Raw genomic sequence first — 24,432 nt, 5'->3', positions numbered from 1 at the left:
TGCATAATTTATACTGTTTTCTTATTCTTCCTTCTTTAAACATCATCTCTACTACAATTGAGAGAAATAACCTGATTCATACACAAAGCAGGAAGATACCAAATACTATTTCTTCTTATAAAAGAATATTCCAAATACAGAGTATTTTTAATGTACTTTGTTTGAACTCAAGGAAAAGAGAAAAAAGAAATTAATCACACACACAAACAACAAACATAACAATTCAATTAATCTAAAAAAAGTGAAAATCTTTTTTTCCTTTTTGTTTTTACCCAATTTTTTAGTGCCTCAACAAAGTAAAATTGTAAATTCAGACCCTACATACTATTATGAATGGCACATATTATAGTCCAATAGTATGTCACCAACGCTATATTTAACAGCATTTTAACTGAAGCAAAAAGCACATCAATAATGGAAAACTTTCTACTTCAAAAAAGGTAAACCATGAAAAACCAGAGAAACAGAGAGGGAGGGAAGGAGAGATTGAGAAATCTTTTACACAACCAAGCTAGTTCAAACTGCATTCCCATCAACATCTGATCAAACAGGTTGACCAGAGATTTCTTCAACAATCCAAAACTTTCTCTAACATCCTTAATGTAAAAAACACCAAATCCATTCAACTCACACTAACAAAAACACAATTCAGCACAGCAAATCACAAAAAATACACAAACCATACCAACCAAATTTCAGGTTTTGGATCTAGCAGGCTAAAACAAGTAAACATCAACAATTCAAAGCTTCCGAATCAGAAAAGAGAAATGGGTAACTGTAGAAATGGCTTACTAATTGACTATGTAAAAAAGTATTGTCTCCCCTACTTCCAATCATAGTAAAACATAAGAGAAAAGATATTACCTACTGTGTTAGATGGCAGCAGCAGGGGTTGGTAGCGACGGTGATGATGGCGGTGGTGGGTTGGTAGCGGCGGCAGCAAGGGAGAGACGAGAGAGGAATGGTAGCGACGGCAGCAACCAGCAAGGGAGAGAGGATACTGTGTCAGATGATGGTGAACGACAGTGAGCGACGGCGGCGAATAGTTCGACGACGGCGGCTCTGACGGTGGCAGCGGTCGGTTGGTTGCGGCGGCAGAAGGGGAGAGACGAGAGAGGATGTTGAAACGCGATTAGGGTTTTTGCGTTTTCAGTTTTCACATTTTCAATTTTTGAGTTTGGAAGATTGAATTGAAGTTACTGATGTGAATAAACCAGTTTTGATTTGGTTTAAAACTAAACTGAACCATAAAAACTGGTTTTTAATAAACTGGTTTTTATAAAAAACTATGATTTCAGTTCAGTTTTTTATTTAAAAAAACTGGTTTATTTAAAACAGTTTCAATTCAGTTTCAGTTTAGTTCAGTTAAACCAGTTTTTTTGCACACCCCTAAAGAGAAGTGCGGTTTTATTAAAAAAATATTAAAATAAAACACACATTAACTTGAGCATTAGAAAATCTTTTATAGGTATTTCTATTCTAAACTTTTGGCGGTCCGAATTATATCTCATCCACGTCTGAGAAGTCGAGGAGAGTAAATAAAGGTTGGACTAGCTAGTTATACCACGCAAAGATAAACCAACCAAGAACATGAGACAAATCATTTTCTTTATTTTATAAGTTTTGAAAGTTTGGAGTGCGATTAAAATGTCCTTTTTCACAAATTTAAAGACTAATTGTCTCAATTTAAAATTTAGAAACTAACCACTAATAACCAAAATTAAAGAATAAAGTAGTCACTCAAAATTTTAATAACAACCAATTTGGACTTTACCCAATAATCATAGGAAAAAAAATGTGGAGCTATACGTATCATACAGATGAAAACGAATTTGAGCTTTACAAATTGTGGATAAATCCGGATGCACAACGTCATTAATGACCATTCATTTTGATACTATAAATCCTAAATCCTCCTTCTTTTAAATGATAATTTGTGTATTCATTTCATATTTTTTATAACTAATTATAGTATACATACATTTAGAGAATCTAAACTAAAGTAATTATGTGATTCAGTTCATCATTAACAACACAAATACTGGGTGCAAACTTTACTCATTTATTGAAAGATATTTGATATGAATTTGAATAAATAGTAAATATAGGGTTCGGTATTAATGTTTTTTTCTACTTTTGTCTTGGAAATTGAAATATTTGAGGTATTTTTGTTATAATTTTTCATTTTATTTAACTTCAATGTAATTTGGATTTTTGTGTTGTTCCGAGACATAATTCCTCCCTTGGAAAAAATTTAAAAAAATAAAAAAGACTCAATTATAAATTCCAAAATAAATAAGACATTCTAGTAATAAGATTTAGTTATATATCAAAATTTTAATTTTGAGACATTGATAATATAAAATATTTTATATAAACATATAATTATATCTATCTTTTTGAATAATTATTCACACAATTAATAAAAATAATAATTATTTTTTAATGATTTAGTGTTACGTAATGATTGAATATACGTATAAAATTATTTTACACTAATAATATATTAAAATTAAATTTATATATCAATACATAGTTTTCAAACATTAATATCTTTTGATGAGAATCAAACCAAATCAACCCGTCTTTGAGAACTAGTAATTTTATTTGCTAAGTTTGTTGATATATTTATACAAAAATATTATGTATAGACTAAAAATTAGTCACTAACATAAAATATATATTAAAATATAAAATATATATTAAAAGTAAATTAAATAATATATATTTCTACACAAATATATAACACTTAATTTAGTGGTTATTTTTAATGTGTACTTAATTGCTTACCGAAAATTCGGTTGAAAGTTTTTTTTAATAAATAGTTAGATTATTATGGTGTAAAAATATTTAATTATTCTGCTATGAAAAGTTTTATTATTTTAATAATTGATTATTCTCGTTGGAAAATATGTATAAAAATATATAACTATACACAAAAGGTAATGATTTTTTGTATTTATAAAATATTTTTATTTTACTATATCTAATTTAATTTCAATTAATTTAGGTTGAACCTTAAAATTTGATACAATGATTTTTATAATTATTTTATCCTTAAAAAGTATTTATTTTTAGGATGTTTATAAAAATGTTGTTTTGATTTTGATTAGTAAAATCTAAAAAAAATTATTTTATCTTTTTTTTTTATTAATTTATTCTATTAAATACTAACCTAATAAACTAAAATGCTAATGAAGCAATAGCAACGAGTATTATATCTATGTTTAGTTTGTCCCACCAACACTTAAAAGAATAGTTAATGATAACAATTAGAGTAAAACATTAAAACTTTTTAAATTTACTCTACAAAAAAAGGTCTATAACCGTGATCATAGCTAGTGAAAAGGGTGACCATAGGTCTATGATCACGGTTTTTGACCTATGGTTACGGTTTTTTTTTTCATGGCTTATTCTCTCGTGGTCATAGATCTATGGTCACGGTTTTTTTATCTATGGTCACGGTTGTAATGTTCAAATTCTGGCACTTTAGGCCACGTTTTTTTACCGTGACTATAGGTTAATCTATGGTCACGCGATAAAACCGTGACCATAGCCTATCTATGGTCACGGTTTTGGCCGTGACCATAGCCTTTATAGTCACCCCTTCTCAAAACCGTGACCATAGATAAGGCTATGCTCACGATTTTGACCGTGACCATAGCCTCTATGGTCACCCCTTCCCAAAACCGTGACAATAACCTTATCTATAGTCACGATTTTGGCCGTGACCATAGCCTCTATGGTCACTCCACCAAAAATCGTGACCATAGCCTCTATAATCACCCTTTCCCAAAACCCTGACCATAGCCTTATCTATGATCACGGTTTTGGCCGTGACCATAGCCTCTATGGTCACCCCTTCCCAAAACCGTGACCATAGCCTTATCTAAGCCGTGACCATAGCCTCTATGGTCATCCCACCAAAAACCGTGACCATAGCCATATCTATGGTAACGGTTTTTACCATGACCGTAGCCTCTATGGTCACCCCACCTAAAAATCGTGACCATAGCCTTATCTATGGTCACAGTTTTAGCTGTGACCATAGCCCCTATGGTCACCCCTCCTTAAACCGTGACCATAGCCTTATCTATGGTCACGGTTTTTCGCCGTGACCATAGCGTCTATGGTCACCCCGCCATAAAACCATGACCATAGACTTATCTATAGTCACTGTTTTCACCGTGGCCATAGCTTATCTATGGTCACCCGTCTTTAAAACCGTGACCATAGCCTTATCTATGGTCACGGTTTTCACCGTGGCAATAACTTTTCTATGGTAACCTGTTTTATTTTATGAAATTTTTTAAAGCATAATCACATTCCAAAATGATGATAATCACAAAATAAATCTAAGAATGAGAAATTCAATAAAGGTAAATCATAAAAGTTTCATTAAAAAGTTGATATCCATTACAACACTAATCAAAATAGGGTGTAATTTATCCATTACATATAATATCGGATAAAGTCTCTTATCAAAATGTAAAGAACACATCAAAATAATACATTTAGATAATCAAAATCATTATAAGACCAATCCCATCTTATATTTGTATAGAACATATTTTCTTCACATCATGTCCTCCTCCTAGCAAAAGAAATAAAGAAGTTAGAACAGAACAAAAATGTTTTTGATGATGCATGCAGTGCAGTTGAGTAATGAATATGGAGCACAAGTTAAGTAAGTCAATCAATATGAAAATTTCAACCACTAAATAACAAGGAGCATTTGCTAAGGTTTTGAGCCATTTGGTAATGTTTATATGTTTTTAATCTATCTTTGAGTGGAACTTCAACTTCCCTGTTGAAGTCGCTTAAAACTAAAAAACAAATTCAGCATAAAGAAACAACCACAACCAAAATAGAAGCTTAAAAAACAAAGTAATACCGAAAATACTATTATTAGCTTCCAACCCATCAAACAAATCAAGTAATCAACATCAGCAAAACAGAAAAACCAAATCGAGTGTGAAATCAATAGACAAAGTCAAATTTAAAATTATAATAATGTTGATTGCTATATATTACTGAGTACTGATTTAATGCTGATTGCTACCCCTTTACCTTCATGTATTATTATTGCTTTATCTATTTTTCTATAACTTCTGAAAAGAATCAATGGTAGGTTATGCATCTTAGTTCGTAATTAGTTTCTTACTCTTCTATTCAATACGTACTCATGGAGCCAATTAGAAGCTTTTTTATAAAAAATTAACAATATTTTGTAAAGATACAAAAGAATAAATAACCATTTTTGATCACGAAAGATTTAGATGTTAACAAAATTAGTCATAAAAAATTGAAACTAAAGTTATACCCATATAAAATAAGTTTTGTTTGACAAAAGTAACTAATTGTTAATTTTTTTGTTTATAATTCCATAAATATCCTCCTCTACCCTAAATCAATTCATCCTTTTTCTCTACCTATAATCGTCGTTGCCTACCATACCTCCTCCAAGAAGTCTCTGAGTTCCGCTACAATGGCTCAAACTCCAACAATAGTTGCAGTAACAACAAGCACTACTCATCATCCTCAACTAAGTCACTGAGTTATAACTCACCAAATATGTCGACGGTGCAGCATTCCCTCAGGTTTGGGACAAGAGAAGCTAAACTGAAGAAGCCATTAATGGTTGGGGAGCTCATGAAGACCAAGATGAAGATTTAGAAGCCATGGATTCCTGCGCGGCATTCGCCGTTCAGGATCTCCACTGGCCAGGTTCCTAATTATTATAAACAAATGTTGATCTTAAGCCTTTTCAAACCCATATTGTTCTTCCTCTATTCCCAGAGTTTTGACGAGGCAGCAATCCCAAAGGCACCATGCTAGAACTCTGTCCGGTCGCTGTTGGCTTTCAGAGATTCGTGACGACAACTATATGGTGCGACGTAGTGATCCTCTTCCTCTCTCTTTTGTGACTCCCCCTGCTACTCAACCATCTTCTTTCCCTTTATCTCTCCCTTCTCCTCTTATACGCGACTCCACCACCACCTGCAATCACTTCTAATTGACAAAGCATTCACCAGGTATTCCCCTCTCCTCTCTCTCTCTCTTTCTCTCTCTCTTTCTCTCTCTCTCTCTCTCTCTCTCTTTCCCTCCCTCCCTGCCTCTCTCTCTCTGAGATTTTACAATGATTTGATTACTATCTCTACTTTTGTTCATTTCAAATAGGATACGATCTGCTTACATTTTAGAGATGTTTCTTTTCCGAATTTGTTTATGCTTTTTTCTTCTTGATTGAATGTGTGCTTATTACAATGCATGTTGAGTAATGGAGTTTGATCTGGCTATTAAAGCTATCTTTTATTAATTTTTGCTTGTTTACTGGTTTATGTTAGCCATTAGGAAATTATTATTTTATAATCTATTTATGGACAATACATATATTAATTATAATCGCAAACTAAGTTATTTCACATTAAATGACTTATATAATGATGATCTCATTTATTGTTATAAATGTTGAATTGAATAAGTCATTATTATTTTTTATTTGAAATTAAATGAGAATAAACTAAAGATACTATTTTAAAAGTTTCAGGATTTAATGAGTGTCACCCTCAAATATAAATAGTAACTTCAGGATTTTGGTCTCCAACGCATCAAAGTCACTTCCATAGCTATTTTTCCATCAGAGGAGTTATGATTCAACCATATTAGAAATACAGAAGGCTATGGTTGAAGAAGATTAAAGAATCAAACTCTCTCAATTATGCTTACAAATTCAGGTATATTTTTACACTCTCAAGTATTTTTTTCCTTAATGATTTAACATAAATGGTCTTAGGATTAAGTAAACTAAGAATTTTTAGCAAGTGGTATCAGAGACATCTATTATTGAATTATTAAAAGAATCAATTTTATTATTTGGTAATTGAATCATTCTTTTGTGATTAAAAAAATAATATCTTTTTGTTTCTATTCACATTTTAAAATTTAGTTCACTACTAGAAAACTAGTTATTATAGACGGATATTTCCAACAGATTTTATCCTATGAAAATGTAGACGGAATTTGCAAGGGATTTTTTGTCGGAAACCAAAAAAATGAATTAGCATAAATTACAGACGGAAAAAAGAATCTGTTGATAATTTTGTCAGAAAAATTAATTTTTTTTTCCGTAAAAAATGGTAACCGACGAAAAATCCATCTGTAATTAAATGAATAAAAATGCTACATTTTATTAAATTATTACAGACAAAAAATCTGTCTGTAACTAAAAATATTCTATCGAAAATATTGAGTTTACCCTAATTTTATCCTCATCCTATCAAGCTCCATTCACACTCACATAAATCAAATGAGCTTATTCCTCTCTTCGTCACCGAGTTCCTTCTTCTCTCCGTCGCACCAGCTTCTTTCACCGCTGTCGCTGCCGCTCGCTTTGCAGGATCTCTCTCTGTCATCCCTTGCATCACACGGGCTTCCTCCGCCGCCGCTCTCGTCCGTCTGCAACGATTCATGAAAATCAGCTCAACTCGGTGGAAACTCGGTTGTTATTATTGAATGGCAAAGCTTAAAGTGAAGCTTGAAATGATAGTTGACTTCGATGGTAACTTCTTCTCCAGCAAAGACCAGCTTCCCTGGTTGTTTCGAGGGTACCTGAAACTGTAGGTCGATCTCGGACGAGATCTGTGGTGGTGGCCGGAGCTGTCGTGTCTGACTTGTTGGAGTTGGTGATGTTGCTGATCCTTCGTCACTGGAGGGTGGTGGTACCTGCAAGAGACTCCGATGTCTAAGTTCGCACGTGCTTTTGGTAGGTTTTTTATAGATTCAGAGTATGAGTTATACCTAGGTGTTCTAGTGAATTTATAGTAGTGTGGAGTGATCTTTCTGGAGATAAGTTAGTTATCTTATCTTATCTTTGAGTGAAGTCATCTTATCTCTAAGAGGAACCGCATTATCCGTCTTTAGGCTTTGCCGCCTTTAGATTTGGGCTGCGTCCCTTTATTTAGGCCCGCTTGGGCCCCTTATGGCAATTTGGCCGAGCTCTTTGTGTAGAGGTCGGGGAGCCTGACCTAAAGAGGTCGGTCATTTTGTCTTCAATCAACCTGGGTCGCACAGCTCGACCCAGGGTATGAACAGTGCCCCTGCTTGAGCTCGGTCTTTCTTTTTGAGGTTGTATTTTTTAGACTTTGACCCCCTTTTTTTGGGGAAGCCGGGCTCGAGCATTTTGGCCCTTTGTCGATTTCTTTGTAGAAGTCCTGCTAGGTTTTCTGCTTTAAAATGCGAAGCATTTCTTTTCCTTTTACTAGTAGCGCGCATTTTTTGTTTCCTTGGAAATGTGCGAGGGTTTTAAAGCCCACTTTACTCCTTTTCGCCATTTCTTTTCATTCCCTCTTCACGATTCATTTTTGAATTTTCTAAAGATTTGCTTCAGTTTCTTCTTCACCTTTTTCTTCGTTCTCTTTGCTGGTGCCCCATTCTCTTGCTCTCAAGCCTCTCCATTTCCTTTCCTTTTGAAAAAGTTTGTTCGGCGCGTTATTTCTTTTGCCTTCGAGTAGTTATCACCTTTCTCCTCTGCAGGTTGGCTCTTCTTCTTATCTCTTTTTTACTTTCCGCACCATCCTTTCTGCATTACTGTGTATAAAAGTTTTTATCTTGTTTTGAATTTGTTTTTAGCAACGATCAAGCCCGACAAATACGAAAAGACTCAAAACAAATTCAAAACAAGATCAAAACTTTTGCACACAACAATGCAGAAAGGACGGTGCGGAAAGTAAAAAGAGAGAAGAAGAAGAGCCAACCTGCAGAGGAGAAAGGTGATAATTGCTCGAAGGCAAAAGAAACAACACACCAAACAAACATTTTCGAAAGGAAACGAAATGGAGAGGCTTGAGAGCAAGAGATCCAGGCACCAGCAAAGAGAACGAAGAGAAAGGTGAAGAAGAAACTGAAGCGAATCTTTAGAAAATTCAAAAATGAAACGTGATGAGGAAATGAAAGGAAATGGAGAAAAGGAGTAAAGTGGGCTTTAAAACCCTCGCACGTTTCGAAGAAAACAAAAAACATGCACTACTAGTAAAGGAAAAGAAACGCTTCACATTTTAAAGCAGAAAACCTAGCAGGACTTCTACAAAAAAAAATCGACAAAGGGCCAAAATGCTCGAGCCCGGCTTCCCCAACAAAAGGGGATCGAAGTCTAAAAAACACGACCTCAAAAAGAAAGACTGAGCTCAAGCAGGGGCACTGTTCATACCCTGGGTCGAGCTATGCGACCCGGGTTGATTAAAGACAAAACTACTGACCTCTTTAGGTCAGGCTCCCCGACATCTACACAAAGAGCTCGGCCAAATCGCCATAAGAGGCCCAAGTGGGCCCAAACAAAAGGACCCAGCCTAAATCTAAAGGCGGCAAAGCCTAAAGAAGGATAAGGCGGTTCCTCTTAGAGATAAGATGACTTCACTCAAAGATAAGAAAAGATAACTATCTTATCTCCAGAAAGGTCACTCTACACTACTATAAGTATATTGGAACACCCAGGTATAACTCATACACTGAATCTATAAAAAATCTGCCAAAAGCACATGCTAACTTAGACATCGGAGTCTCTTGTAAGTACCACCACCCTCCAGTGACGAAGGATCAGCAACATCACCAAGTCCAACAAGTCGAACACGACAGCTCCGGCCACCACCATAGATCTCGTCCGAGATTGACCTACAGTTTCAGGTAACCCTCGGAACACTGGTGTCACCCTGACATCGTCGCTGTAAGCCTTTTCTTTTTCTAGATTCCATTTTCTTCATTCAGAATTGATATCAACTTGTGATTTTTTGTTATCTATTGGTTGTGAATTCAGTCTTGATGTTTAGGTCAAAATCAAGTAAGCTCTTGCAATAGGTTTAGGGTTTAGATATAAATCAATCACATATCTTTTGTTACTTTAGTTAAGGAGGAGGAATTGCAACTTCTATGAAATAATTCTCTATTGTGATGGATCATTGTGTAATCAGTTAAAGCTATAGCTTAGAGCATGATATGTTTCATTCACAAAAGAAATTGTTGATAACAATTAAAACCTCCTTGTCTTTTTATTATTTCCTTGTTGCTTTTTATAACTCGAGTTTTTGTGCAGGGGTGTGAGAGAGAGGTTGCTTAGGCTGGGAAGCAATCCGATGGGTTCTTGCAGGAGTGTCTCCTGCAATTATCGTGGGCTCTTGTTCACTCAAAATGATCGCAAGATGTACAACATGGGATAGCAATGCTTGAAGGTGGCTCCAAATTTCCCTACCTTTTGAGTTAAGTTTTCTTCTCTCTAACATTCTTCTCTCCAAATTTTGTTGCTTTATTCTAATTATTTGAATGTGTTCTTGTTTGACAGTTGACTGAACAAAAATTGACAAGAAGGGAATGTATAAGCTTTTCTTGTTTAAGGTTACTTGCTTGTTAGAGTTACTTGCTTATTTAAAGTTACTTGCTAAGATTAAAGCCTCGCTATCTTTCACTTAAAATTTCTGAAGGTTTTGATAAATTTTACCACCAATAGAAGCAGGAGGCTAATCTGATTCAATCTGCTCTTATTGTCAATTATCTCTATTTCCATCTCAATGTGTTCCTGTCTTAAATAACATTGTTCATCTTTTGTTGTTTAGGAAGCTTGCAGACAAGATTGCAGCTTCTGGTTACTATGTGGTTGTTCCAGACTTCTTTTATGGTGAACCTTATGATCCTCAGAATACTAATAGACCTTTAGGAGAGTGGCTAAAAGATCATGGAACAGTTTGTTCTTTTTAATGATTCAACATTATTTCTTTGTTCATAATTTTCTTTATTATTATTATTACAATTATTGTTATTACACTTGCATGATGGATGATAAATTTGGGATAATGTGCTTGGTTATTATTACAATGATTGTTATTTTGATGAGTGGCTAAGATTACACACTATATTTAGTAATGTAGTGAGGTTACTAGGATCTTACACAGAAGGTGTTTGTGGATTTGATGAGATGCTGGCAGGGAAGGAGAGGAAGTATTACATGCTTAGTGGGAAAGGGGGTATGGGAAAAACAAGCTGTGCTACCTCCCTTGAAGTGAGATTTGCAAATTATAGGCACCCCACTATGGTGGTTTTAACTGACACTGCTCACTCCTTAAGAGACTCTTTTGCTCAGGTACCTAAAGAGAACAAGAAAAATCTCTTGATTGTTTAGTTTAGTAGTTCTTCAATATGGATAAAACTTCCGAAGTGTAATGCTACAATCTCGTTAGAATTTGACAGGTGGTAGGCTTGTTCCGGTTGAAGGAGTGGTGTCACCATTATATGCTCTCGAGGTACTCATTTTTATTGAAACAGAATTGAATATTAAACTAATAGTGCTCATATGTTTCTATTTGTGAAACCGTTTCTCATGTTCTATTGAATCTTTTTTGGGGAAGATAAACCCTGAGAAATCTATGGAAGAGTTCCGAGCAGCTAGTCAAAAACATGATGATGGCGTGGGCATAAAGTCTTTAATGCAAAGCACGGGACTTGGAATGATTGCTGACCAGGTAGTTTCTGCTTTTAATTATGAGTGTTTCTTAATCTAGTGTTAAGTTCTAAGCATTTTTAGGGGCTAATAGTTTCTTCTATTTATGTCCATATAGAACAATTCAATGGATCAAATCTCCAAAGTCAATGACTCATTTATAATTGAATTTGGTATAATAAAGCTAATTCACTTCTAACATTATATGATGTCTTAGTTTTTTGATAATTTTTTACCTCTCCTCTGGCTAATGCTTATCTTGTTTCTCTATTGAAAATTAAGTATAAAATGCATGGCTGAGTTTGAGTAGTAACATATGTAAGGAAACCTGTGATTTCTGGAATTTGAGTTTGTTTTGTTTGCAGCTCATCTCAGCTCCTGGAAACTCTTCCACTTCCAAATGTAAGAATATATATTCCTTCACTCCATTTGAGACTTTCTTATATGCTTCTCTAGTATAATACTCTCCTAGCTAGGTGCCTATAATATTTAGATAAGTAATATAATATAGTATCATAAAATGTTTCTTAATCTTATAATATGATATGGTGCAGATAAATTGGATTTGCCCAACTGCTCCTACCCGTCTTGTGGCCATACTTGGTGGCTTTCCTTGCACTGCATGTAATCACAAATCCTTATCTACTACACACTAAATAAAGTCAAGACACTATAACATTGCAAAAGTTGTTCTTGCCTTAGACACTTCATACAGATGGGCGCTTAGTGGCACTCCCCTGCAAAACCGTGTTGGAGAGTGTATTCTCTGGTAACACTAGAATCTTTTTGGGCTACCATCTATTTTGATTTTTTTATATAATTTATCAAGGACAAACTCCTTCTATAAGCTGTTTGGTAGAAGACTGAAAGCTAAGTTTTATATCTCATCATGGACATAATTCACGTAGAATGCCATTATGCAGGTTCGGTTTCTGCAAATAGTTCCTTATTCCTATTATTTCTGCAAGGACTGTGATTGCCGGGCTCTTGATCACAAGTATGGCTTAGATTCAAAAATGATATGTGGATTTGATAAGCATTGTCATATGTTGTTTTCACACTTTTTAAATACTTGCCTCATTATGTTAATATATATGGTGTTGGGTGCATGTGCTGCCTTCATAGACATATGTATATTGTACATTCTTCAATACTAGATATTCTAGAGCAAGACTATTATGTCATATTCTTTATCTCATCATAAAGTATGGTAAAGTTGTTGTCTGTGAAAAAACAAAAATAAAATTTATTCCATAAGAATGAAGTGCTATTTAATTTACTATTTGCTAGGAAATTACTTTCTCATATCACCTTATTGTGAATGAATTTGACCTGGAGGGCAATTTCTTGTCCTGAACAGTTCCTTTTGTCAACTACGATTGAGGTTAATCTAGTGGGTCAAAACATAAGCCAAAAACTCTTTATCAGAAACTTCCATCTGACATTTGATTAACTAGGTCTAGCATGCCTTGCCTTGCCTCAACTTCAGATGATTGGTTTCCAAATTGCTATCAATACGCACATAGAAGTTTGATCATGTCAAAAAAGTTTAGTTTAACCATATTAGTGGATTAATATTAGATTATACCTAAACTAATATTAGCTATTAGCTTTGCTAAATTGAGAATGAGAAAGAAGTAGATGAGAGATTGGCAGAAATTCAGCAGGCTGCTGGAGTTCCTTCCAAGGAGGACAAACCGGTGTGGCGTGAATTGATCTTCCCTTCTCCTTTGCTTCGCCGGATGATAATCACAGGATGTGGTATTCAATGTTTTCAGCAGATTACTGGAATTGATGCAACAGTGTATTACAGTACTGAGATATTCAAAGCTGCTGGGATCAAGGACAATTCAAAGCTTCTAGCAGCAACAGTTGCTGTTGGAATATCAAAAACTATTTTCATATTGGTTGCCATAGTTCTTGTTGATAAACTAGGTAGGAAGCCTCTTCTTTACATAAGCACAACTGGGATGACAATTTGTTTGTTTAGCATAGGAGCTACTCTTTCTATGTTTGGACAAGGATCCTTTGTGATTATGGAATAATATATTCATTTTGTTATGTTATAAATAATTTTTAATATGATTTCATTGGCAGGTATTACTCGCTATACGAATATGCAAAGAGACTAGCAGAAGAAATAAAGAAAGGTGCTGATTCTGTAGATGGTGTTGAGGCCACTCTATGGTACCGGAGACTTTTTCGGAAGAGGTGCTTGGCAAAATAGGAGCACCACCGAAGAGCGATGTACCGCTCATTACCCGAAAGAGCTACTGGAGGGTGACGATTTCGTGTTTGGCTTCCCAACAAGATTCGGAATGATGACTACTCAGTTCAAATCTTTTCTAGATGCAACTGGAAGCCTATGGTAGACACAACAGCTCGCTGGGAAGCCCACTGGAATCTTCTATAGTACCGGTTCTCAAGGTGGTGGACAGGAGACTACAACGTAAGAATTTTACTCTCAACTATTACAACCATGTTACGTGTCTATCAAAAATCAGTTATTAAATAAACTATATATATAAAATATTTGTCTAAATATAAAATACAAATTTGACTAATTTGATAAATGATTTTGACGTGCACCTAGCATTTTTGAAATTATTATCAGTTGGTAATTAATAGGACTCATGAATGAAGTTCCAATAATAATAAGAAAATTGTGGAATCAATGGCAGGCTCACTGCTATCACTCAGTTGGTTCACCATGGAATGCTGTTTGTCCCAATTAGATGTACATTTAGCGGCGGCATGTTCGAGATGAATGAAGTAAAGGGTGGCAGTCCGTACAGTGCCGGAACTTATGCTGGTGGTGATGGATCAAGACAACAACTAAACTTGAGTTGGAGCAAGCATTCCACCAAGGCAAGTATATTACCACCATCACTAAGAAGTTCAAGAAAGAATGAAGCTATCCATAAATTAGGATATTGAAACCTGATGAGTCCCCTAATAGTTACTTGTCATCTAATGTATTCACTTTGTATTATTGCATGGAAATAATTGCTTCTTATTATAAAGAAAGCGTTTTGTACTCACTGGTGTGTTTTTCTATTTGTACCATCAATAAAAATTTGTATTTATTAAATTTATATTTATTTTGTATAAAAATAGGTTTATTTTGCAATGAAAAAATCTAAAAAAATTATTTTACCGTACTGACGGATTTTTGAATCGGTCTATATTCAGAATGTTGAATAGTTTTTCAAGGTTTCAATTACCGACGGAAAATCCGTCGAAAAATCTGTCTCTAATTACCGACGAAAAATTTATCGAAAAATCTGTCTCTAATTACCAACAAAAAATCCGTCGAAAAGTCTGACGTTCCAGGAAAATGAAGGGGAGAATTTATAGAGAAAAAATCTGTCGGTAACTGATAAAAATTTACCGACGAAAAAATTTCAGTCGATAAATAATTTCTGACAGCTTTTACAGAAAAATAAAATCCGTTGGTACTTTTGTTGGTAACCAAAAATTTATCTGTAATTAATACCAAATTTTTTTGTAAATTTATCTGTATTAAATAATTTTCTAATTGTGGTTTAATTTTTATTAGTGATGACTATATGGCCAAAGTGATGTATTTATATATGTGCATCATTCACGTTTTATATATTCAATCATATAAAATCATTGGTTCTTTGTTGGTTCTGGTTGTACGAATAAGGATTAGTATTGCTTAATCAACGTTGGATACATACATATTTGCAGCTTTTTTTAAAAAAGAAAAAGAAAAAAAAAAGGTCATTGCTCTTGTATGCTTTACATAGGAGAATACATAATGTGGTTTGCATTGATTATAAAGCTTTATATAGTATGTTGATTCCTTTTGTGGTATGATTTTTCTTTGGATCTATAAGCATTTTTGTTTCGCTACATAAAAAAATAGTAATAATTTAAATTATATTATATTTATATTTTATAAAATTTAATTTTAAAATAAATTAATTGAATATAACGTTGTTAAAGTAATTTTTTGTAAAAATTGATTTATTTTAGAATACTAAAAATATTGTGATATATAATTTATACGAATATTAGTAGGACAATAGAAATATCTATATTTAACAGAGTTACATATGCATATTATTGATATTTTTATATTTGAGTAGTTAATTAAGAATAAATCAATTATTATAATTTATGCGAATAATAATTAGTCTAAAGAATTTTTTTGTTTGGCCAAATAATAAATATTGAACCTTGTGTTTATTTTCTATTTAATCATGCAACCACTAATTGGTCCAAAGAAAGATTGGTGTTTTGCCAATTCATAGAAAATATATATGGTAATAAATTGGTATAATTCTCAAGTTTTCATGTGAACAATGAGTCAATCAAAAGATAAGTTTATTGTTTGACAGAATTTTATTGAGAATATTTGGTAAACTGCACTAAATAAATTCATGTGTACGTAGTTTATGCGAGTATGGATCGGTGCAAAGAAAGTTCTGTACTTGGCTAAATTACCTGCACATTTGTGGTAATTAACATGTAATACTTATTTGGTTCTATGTGAACAATATGTTTATCCAAAGATAAACTTATTGTTTGAGATGATTTATTATCAATGTTTAATTATTGTATTAAAAATATCACTTATAAATTAATATTTCTGTCCAAAGACTAAATGTTAATGTTGTACTAGGTATTTATGATAGGACCACCATTATATGAATTTTATTCATATGATATGTAACTTGTGTGAATATATTATTTTACTTTAAAGTTATATATGTCAATGTTAATCAAAAATAGATTTTTTTAATCAAAAAAAAAGAAAAAAAATTTTGTTATTAGTAAGTTATATTTTATCAAATTAATTATTATCTCACATGGCATTTTGAGATAAATGCGATTGATGATTTATATCAGTTCAATGGGAGTAAGTATATCTTAACTATTCTTGTATGTCAGCGTTATAGAATATTGTAAATAAAGTTATATATTCAATTCTAAAGGAGACAGTTAGGTAGCATTTGGTGGAAAGATAGAGATGAAAAGACTGAGACTGAGAAACAAAGATTAAGAGACAGAGATTGAAATAAATCTCAATATTTTGTTTGGTGCAAAGTGGGAGACAGAAATTGAAACAAGAATGAAATTCTAATTTAATTTTCACAGAGGGTAAAATTGGAATTAATTAATTGAAATGAGAATATTTTAGGTATAAAATGTTATTAAAATTTCAATCTCCATCTCTAAAAATTTTAGTCCCCTAAGTTCTTACTTTTTGGAGGTCCTAAAATACTAAAATTTTGGGGACAGAGACAGAAATTTTAGTACCAGTCTCTGAATCAACAAACATAATACTAAGTCTCAGTCTCCCAGCCTCTGTCTCAGTACCTCAAAACAAACGCTACCTTATAGTCTCATTAGGTGCCTCAAGAAAGTTATAAAGCTCAAAATGTATAAGATTTATTATGTTTCATCAGTAGTCTGATGGATAACAAATTTATACACTTACAATTATTGTGTACTTTATTAGTATCTTTGACAAATGTTTGATTCAGTTAAGAATGAATCATCAAATAGTAGACAAACAAATTTTGTTATAGCAAAACATTATATGTTCAGATATATGAAGTCAGAAAATAAAGTTAGAGATAATTTGATATTCAGGTTTTGACTTTATTAGATGTCTAAGTCATTTTGATCCACTGCAGATATATTCATATGTTCATTGAAAGACTTCTTTAGAAAGATATTGAGAAGACACTTATTACTCTTTCTACTAAATCACTTGAATATAAAACATTTTTTGAAGGCATCCATTTTGGTAACTACAAATACTTGAAAGACCACTTGAGCTATTTTGTGACAATGTGTTAGTAGTTTAATATTTGAATTTTTTTTATTAAATAAGAAAGTTTAGAGTGCTTAAGTATCTTGTGAGTAACATAGCACAAGCTCCACAAATGCATGCATATTTAGTTAGTATGAAACAAACACCCAAGGTCTTTCATGTGGATACTATTCATATGGGTGTCATATCATTTTATGATATATTATTTCAGGGAGAGTGTGAATTTAGATGCTCATATGGTTTAAACAAATTTACGAATATAGATATTTCTGCAAAAATAAAGTATTTAATTTTATTTTCACTCTAACTCGTGATCTCATAAAGTTTATTAAAGTTGGACCGGTTAAAAATAGGCATGCATGAGATCGTTTCGCATATCATTACTGAATTTTCGCATCCAAATTTGATCTGTGTCGTTGAGTATCTTAGTATAATGATCATCGTTGTTTCGTCTCTACATTAATGTGATAAAAGATGTGGTAATTTCATAATTGATATATGAGACAGACCAGGTTGTTAAAGTAATAAGAGAAATAATATTTTGATGCACACATAAAGTTTATAAGATGTGATTATCTCAAGAAAATATATATGTATATCGCAAGTGAGAGATTGTTAGAAAATTATCATTTCCTAATCTATTTACACAACAAGAAAAATGATGAGTACTGTTGGATTCAGCGTCTGATGTTAACGACGAGTTTGCCATTGGATTTATCATAGGATTTGGCTATAAATTCATAACTATCAAATACTATCATTAGAATTGATGTTCTGACAGTAACGTCGATGGTAATATTTGGCGAGAAAGAAAGAGATTATGACACGCCCCACTACTGTCGGATTTATCGGCGGGTAAATCCAATGGTAACCTTGTTTAGTGAAACGTTGCATTTTGGGCACACAGAAAATATAACCGGCAAATTTTTTTGACGTAAATTTGACAGTAATCGTGCCCTAAATGATAGCGTGAACCTTTGTCTCCCTGATAAATCCACATTTTATGGTATTTATTTGCTTTAATTTGGTGGATTTTATTGACTTTTCCTACATTTATTCACTAAAATAGCATGGTTTTACTTTTATGAATTCTCCCTAAATTGTGCTTAAGAGTATAAACATGTTTTTTAGGTCTTTAAATTGCTAGATTTAATATACTTTAATTCCATTCGATGCCTTGATGTGTTTGATGAAGTGATTTCAGGTTTACTCCCCTATTTCGAATTTTCCCTTATCTTTCTTTATCACCACCCTATCTCTCTCTCATCACTGCCACCACCTTCACCGCTGGTTCTTTGACCCCTCAAGTTGCCACCGTTGTTGCTCCACTATTCTCGGTGAGCCAGAACCTCTGCTGCCGGCCGCGCTCAATTCTCTATGTGGAGTTGGGAAAGAAGAATCTCCATCGCGAACCAAGCATCCACCGCCGCGATGTTCACCGCTCTCTCCACCGAGGCGCGCTTCGGCGAGCCACCCCCATCGCTGCAACGTCCACCTCCACCGTTGCTCCACTCTTCTTGCTCTGAGGTTGGTTTTGAGATTTTGTCAATTTTCAATTTAATCTTCTTTATTTTAAATTCATTATGGTTTAATTATATTTTAATTTTTCATTAGTAATTTGTTTTAGTTAAACTACCTTTTGCTATTAGCTTAATTTAGAGTAAAATTAGAATTTTTTTTATTAGGATTTCTCTTGGTTTATAGGTAATTAAATATGCTATTGTGATTCTTGGGTTTGTAATTTGAATTTGTTTAGGGTTTATGATTTTGGTTGATTAATTTAGGTTAGATCAATACATTATGTTTTGAATTGTTAAAGTGTTTGAAATTTACTAATGTTGTTATTTCATGTGTTGATAACTGTTTTACTGAGAAATTGTTGTTGAGATTGTTTGCTAATTGTTTAATTTTAGTTTAATTTGGTTTAGGTTTGATTAGAATTTCAATTTCAATTTTGAATCTGTTCCAAAGTTAGTTCATAGTTAGTTTTCTAATCTTAGTGATTTAGGTTGATTAAGTTAGGTTATATTCGATACATTAGGTCTTGAATTGTTTAAGTGTTTGGAATTTTCTATTCCTGTTAATTGCTACATTAATGACTATTTTGTAGAGCAATTATTGCTAAGATTGTTTGATAATTTGATATTTGCAGACTTGTCGACAGGCAGAGGTGCTACAGGTCAGGCTGCTGGTCGTGGTCGGGGTAGAGGAAAGATTTCTTCTAGTACCCCCGAAACTTCTGGGTCCTCTCTCTCTACTCTGACCACGCCGGTGACGCCACAGATTGTGGGTTTAGCGGATCAGTCATTCATCATGGTCCCTAACCCCAACTACGTGCCTCCGTCCACGGCGACGATGCTGCCTCTTAACGCTCATCAGCCTGCATCCACGGCGACGCCACCTCTAGGAGTAGATGTCACAGCCCCAGAGTCTAGCCATGGAAGTTAAGCAGTAGCTGGTGCCCCTTCACGTCCTCCTACCACACAGTTGCGCATTTGGTCTGATGGCAGCACGTGAAGTATCACGTTCAATGCTCACGTGAAGTACTAATTGCTCATTATTGTTTTCTAGTTTTAATGATTATGATTCCTATTAATGCTAAAAGTTCCTAAAACCAGATTCTTTTTTAGTGGATTTAGGTTGATGTGGATTACTCGTTATTATTTTCTAGTTTTAATGATTATAATACCTGTTAATGCTGAAAGTTCCTGAAACCTGATTCCTGTTTAGTGAATTTAGGTTGATGTGGATTGCTGGTCATTGTTTTCTAGTTTTAATGATTATAATTCTTGTTAATTGCTAAAATTTCCTAAAACCTAATTCATGTTCAGTGGATTTAAGTTGATTTGGATTACTGGTTATTATTTTCTAGGTTTAATGATTATGATTCCTGTTAATGCTGAAAGTTTCTAAAATCTAATTCATATTTAGTGGATTTAGGTTGATTTGGATTGTTGCTTATTGTTTTCTAGTTTTCATGCCTATGATTTTTAATTCCTGTTTTCTAGATTTAATGATTAGGGTTGATGCTTGCTTGTGAGTTGTTGTTAGGTTTTTATCGAACCCAAACGCGTGTACTCAGGAGATGATGAATGTCATCAAGCTAATGTACGACCAGCCCGACCCAACTACACGAAGATCCCTATTGAGACCAGGAATTACTGGTTTAAGAAATGGGCAGTAATTACTTTCATTGTTTCTGTTTTAAACCTTTTTAGCTAGTTTATATCCTATATATTTTTTAACTAAATTCAAAGCTTATTTGTTGCAGTTGCACTTCATTTGGGATGCTGAGCATGACCTGGCCATCCAGAAGATATTCGGCCATAGGATGGGTCAGCAGCTCTAGTAGATGTTGGTTGATGCTCGTCATGGGTGGGACTAGCGAACGGGCTGGCTCCAACCAGAGGTAAAGAAGGACCTATTAGCTCATTGGGAGACCGATGCGGGGTTCAAGCATCGGCCTCTCACCAACCAAGCTATTACAACCTCTAAAATGGAAATTACATACATATATTTAAAAGATAGTAATATAGCTAGGAGCCTATGAAGAGAGATGATAGAACAAAAATCGCATCACACTCGAAACACACACACACACACGTGATTCAAAAGAAGATACATAGTAAATACTCGTCTTGACTTGCGAAGACTAAGCCAGCTATAAAGTATAATACATCCCAGAAGTACACAAAATACAGCCTGTTTTTCCAAAATCAACTTTTAAGAGGCATAGGCAAAAACATATGCAAAAGTGGAGAATGTAAATAAACTAAACACAAAATACAAAGTTGTCTTCGTATTCCAAAGAGAGTCAGGCATGCTCAACGAGCTGTGTTAGGTCTTGCATCTGAAAACAACATCGGTCAGGTCGTCCAAGTACATCGGCGACTCAATGACCTTCATGAAGACGAAGGCTAGATTGGTATGTAGTTCCTTTAATATTGTTAATAACTTCATTATATCATCTATTTTGCATATTATTTCTAGGCATTCTAATAATTTTGTATTTCAATGCAACTTGTGTAGTCGAAGCCATTAGACCGCGAGGCCACATTGGCGGAGACATTCAATATGGGTAAACATACATTTGAATATCTTCTGCTATAAAATTGCTCGAGATTAACTCTAGGAGCCAATGTTGAGAAGCATACTTGCGAACTTGAGTCGGAGATACGAACTGACTACCCGCACTTATTCTCAAGTAATTGAATTCGAATTTTGTGGGAAAAATTCCCAATTAGATAGGTAGAATGTAAATCCAATTAATTAATGACTAATTAACTCATAAATTAAAATTTATTCTAGAAAGCTAAAAATGTGATTTTTATCATTTAATATGATAAAGGAGATTGAAACAAGAATTTCGATACCAATTTTATAGAAATTGGCCCAAGATTGGACCGAACGGGCAAACCGGACCAACCGGATCCATATTGGGCCCTTGGCCCAACCAAAATAAACCTAAAACCCTAAAAACAGCACTCTCTCTCCTCTCTAAACCTCACTCATGCTGAAAAAAGGAAAATGAAAAGGGGAAGAACACTCTCCCAAAGTTCTACCCTTGTTTGATCTTCAAACCACCATAACTTTTGATCTGGAGCTCCGATTGCCACACCGTTTGCGACCACGCGTTCACCACGACGAGCTCTACAAAACCCACTACTTTATTCTTGAGGTAAGCCACGATTTTAGTCCAGTTTTCTCAGCCTTAAATTCGAATTTTATGGAGAAAAAGTGTTGAGATTTTAGGCTCATTGTGTTATAGGACCCAACTATCTTGAAGAAGAGGGTTAATCTTGTCTCATTGATCATTGGGTGTGGTAAGATTCTCAACTCTAGTGGAATTTGTTGGTTTATGATGTTTGAGTATTGAGTTGTTGTGCTTGGATGTGATAATTGTGGCTTAGGTAGTGTGTATGTGAATGTTGAAGTTTGATTGAGATTTTGGAAAGCTTGGAAAAGGGCTTTAGTGTGTTAAAAATCTGTTCTTGGAGGTGTTGAAGCCTTGAGAGCTTGTGGAAAGGTAATTTGGAAGTGCTCCAGGTTGAGCGGGGAAATCAACTAAGGTATGGTCTCGGTTTTCTGTATCTAAAATGTAATATGGTGTGAAAACTTAGGCTAGAGGCCCTAAAATAGAAATTGAATTGTTGATGTTGTTGAATGATTGAGATAAATTATGTGGTCATATATGTGATTATGAATATTGATGTTTTGATGGTATGATGCATGAGAGATATGCATGTTTTGATATATGCTTGATGATTGATTGAGGTTGAGTTTTGGGTGAAACCATGTTAATGGTGAGAATGATATTGATTATATGTAATGATGGTTGATTGGAAATGGTGTTGTTGGGAATTGGGATGAGGAAGAATATATGACATGATTATGTGTTTGAAATTGGGTTATTTGAGTGAGATGGGTTAAAATGATGGGATGTTGGTTTGTGATTTTAATAAAAATATTAATGTATGAGTTGAGGAGGCTTGAGGTTAATTTTTGGTATGTTTTGGTTGATTTTAAAAAGGGCTAGAATTGGTTTGTTTTGAAAACGGCACTTTGTGGTTTTGTATGAAAATGTGGTTTTTGGGGATACTTTGACGGAGAAAAACATGGACTCCGAATCCCCGATTTGTGCCAAACTTGTTTAGAAATAAAATTGGATCCGATATATTTATGCCATTCGAAGAACGGGTGAAAAATAATTTAAAATGGAGAAGTTATGCCCGTCAGAAGTTTGGGATTTGAAACTGTGAATTCTGCAGCTTTTAACTTTGTAAAATTTCTTGGCAGAACGCACTTCCACGCGTAAGCGTGGCCGACGCGCACATGTCGTTTTCAAATGTTCAATACCTACGCGTGCGCCTGACCGACGCGTACGCGTTGATGTGTAGATTCAATTGCCCAGCCAATTCCCGAAAGTTGTGCGAGAATTGCGCTGGCTTTGTGCGTGGGGCACAAAATGCACTCACGCATATGCATGGCTGACGCGCGGGTGTGATAAACCCCATTTTTAAGGTTTATCCTATGCTTAATCTAGTGGATTTTATCCATTATTCTCACACTTATTCATACAATTTGCATGTTTTACGTCTTCCTTCCTGATTTTGTGCTATGATTGAAGACATGCTTCTTTGACCTTATATTTGCTAATATTAATCCTCTCTTATTACCATTCGATGCCGTGATATGTGTGTTAAGTGTTTTAGGCTTTATAGGGAAGGAATGGCTTAGAGAATGGAGAGGAAAGCTTGCAAAAATAGAAGGAACACAAGAAACTAAGGAGATAACCAGCGAGCATCGACACGCATGCATGGCTCACGCGTGCGCACGACATGAAGAAATTTGCATCGACGCGTGCGCGTGACTGACACATACGCGTGACATGCGCGATCTGTAGAATTAACAAAAATTGCTGGCACTACAACAAATAAGGGTTTTTGAAACGGTCAAAAACCGTTGCCGTAGATTGAAAAACCGTTCCTAAAACTTTAGGCAACACTTTGGCAACGGTTTTTGACCTGTGGTATATGCGGCCGTTGCCAATGCTCAAAGGAACCGGTTTTTTACCATAGGCAATGGTAACAAAAAAACCATTGCCAAAGTTACTAACATAGACAATGGTTTTGAAAGAAAATTTTAAACAACGGTTTCGAACCGTTACTCGATAAGCAACGGTTTTAAACCGTTCTCTTTCATGATCCAACAGTTTAAAACCATAACTGGATAGGCAACGGTTTTAAACTGTTGTAGTTTTATTATTCACAAAGCCAACAGTTTTAAAACGTTGCTGTTGGTGTCATTTTTTGGCAACGATTTTAATACCATTGCCCTTTTGTAGTCGTCTAAGACAACGATTTTAAAGCGTTACCGTTAGTGTTGTTTTTTGACAACGGTTTTAATACCATTACCATTTTGTAATCATCTTTGACAACGGTTTTAACACCATTGCCTTATGTGACTTTTGACAACGGTTTTTTGTAATATATAATTCTTTAATTATAATAATTTTCTCATTAATGAAATTAGTTCCAACTTTTTTTTAATTTAGTGTCAATAAATAATCTAAACTATTAGAATCAAATTACTAAGATCCACAATCACATTATATCATTACTGCAAAATAACACACACA

At 34.2% G+C, this 24,432-nt stretch overlaps 1 pseudogene; it reads left to right on the top strand.

Annotated features, from left to right (window-relative positions):
- The first annotated feature begins 876 nt into the window (after window positions 1-876).
- On the top strand, window positions 877-22,520 carry LOC130939932 (uncharacterized; annotated as a pseudogene).
- Window positions 22,521-24,432: the final 1,912 nt, after the last annotated feature.

Source organism: Arachis stenosperma, chromosome 7 (assembly GCF_014773155.1).
Source record: "Arachis stenosperma cultivar V10309 chromosome 7, arast.V10309.gnm1.PFL2, whole genome shotgun sequence".
In the NCBI taxonomy this organism is placed as follows: Eukaryota; Viridiplantae; Streptophyta; class Magnoliopsida; order Fabales; family Fabaceae; genus Arachis; species Arachis stenosperma.
Note: the sequence above shows the minus strand (reverse complement) of the source record. Positions and strands in the feature narration are given on the sequence as shown.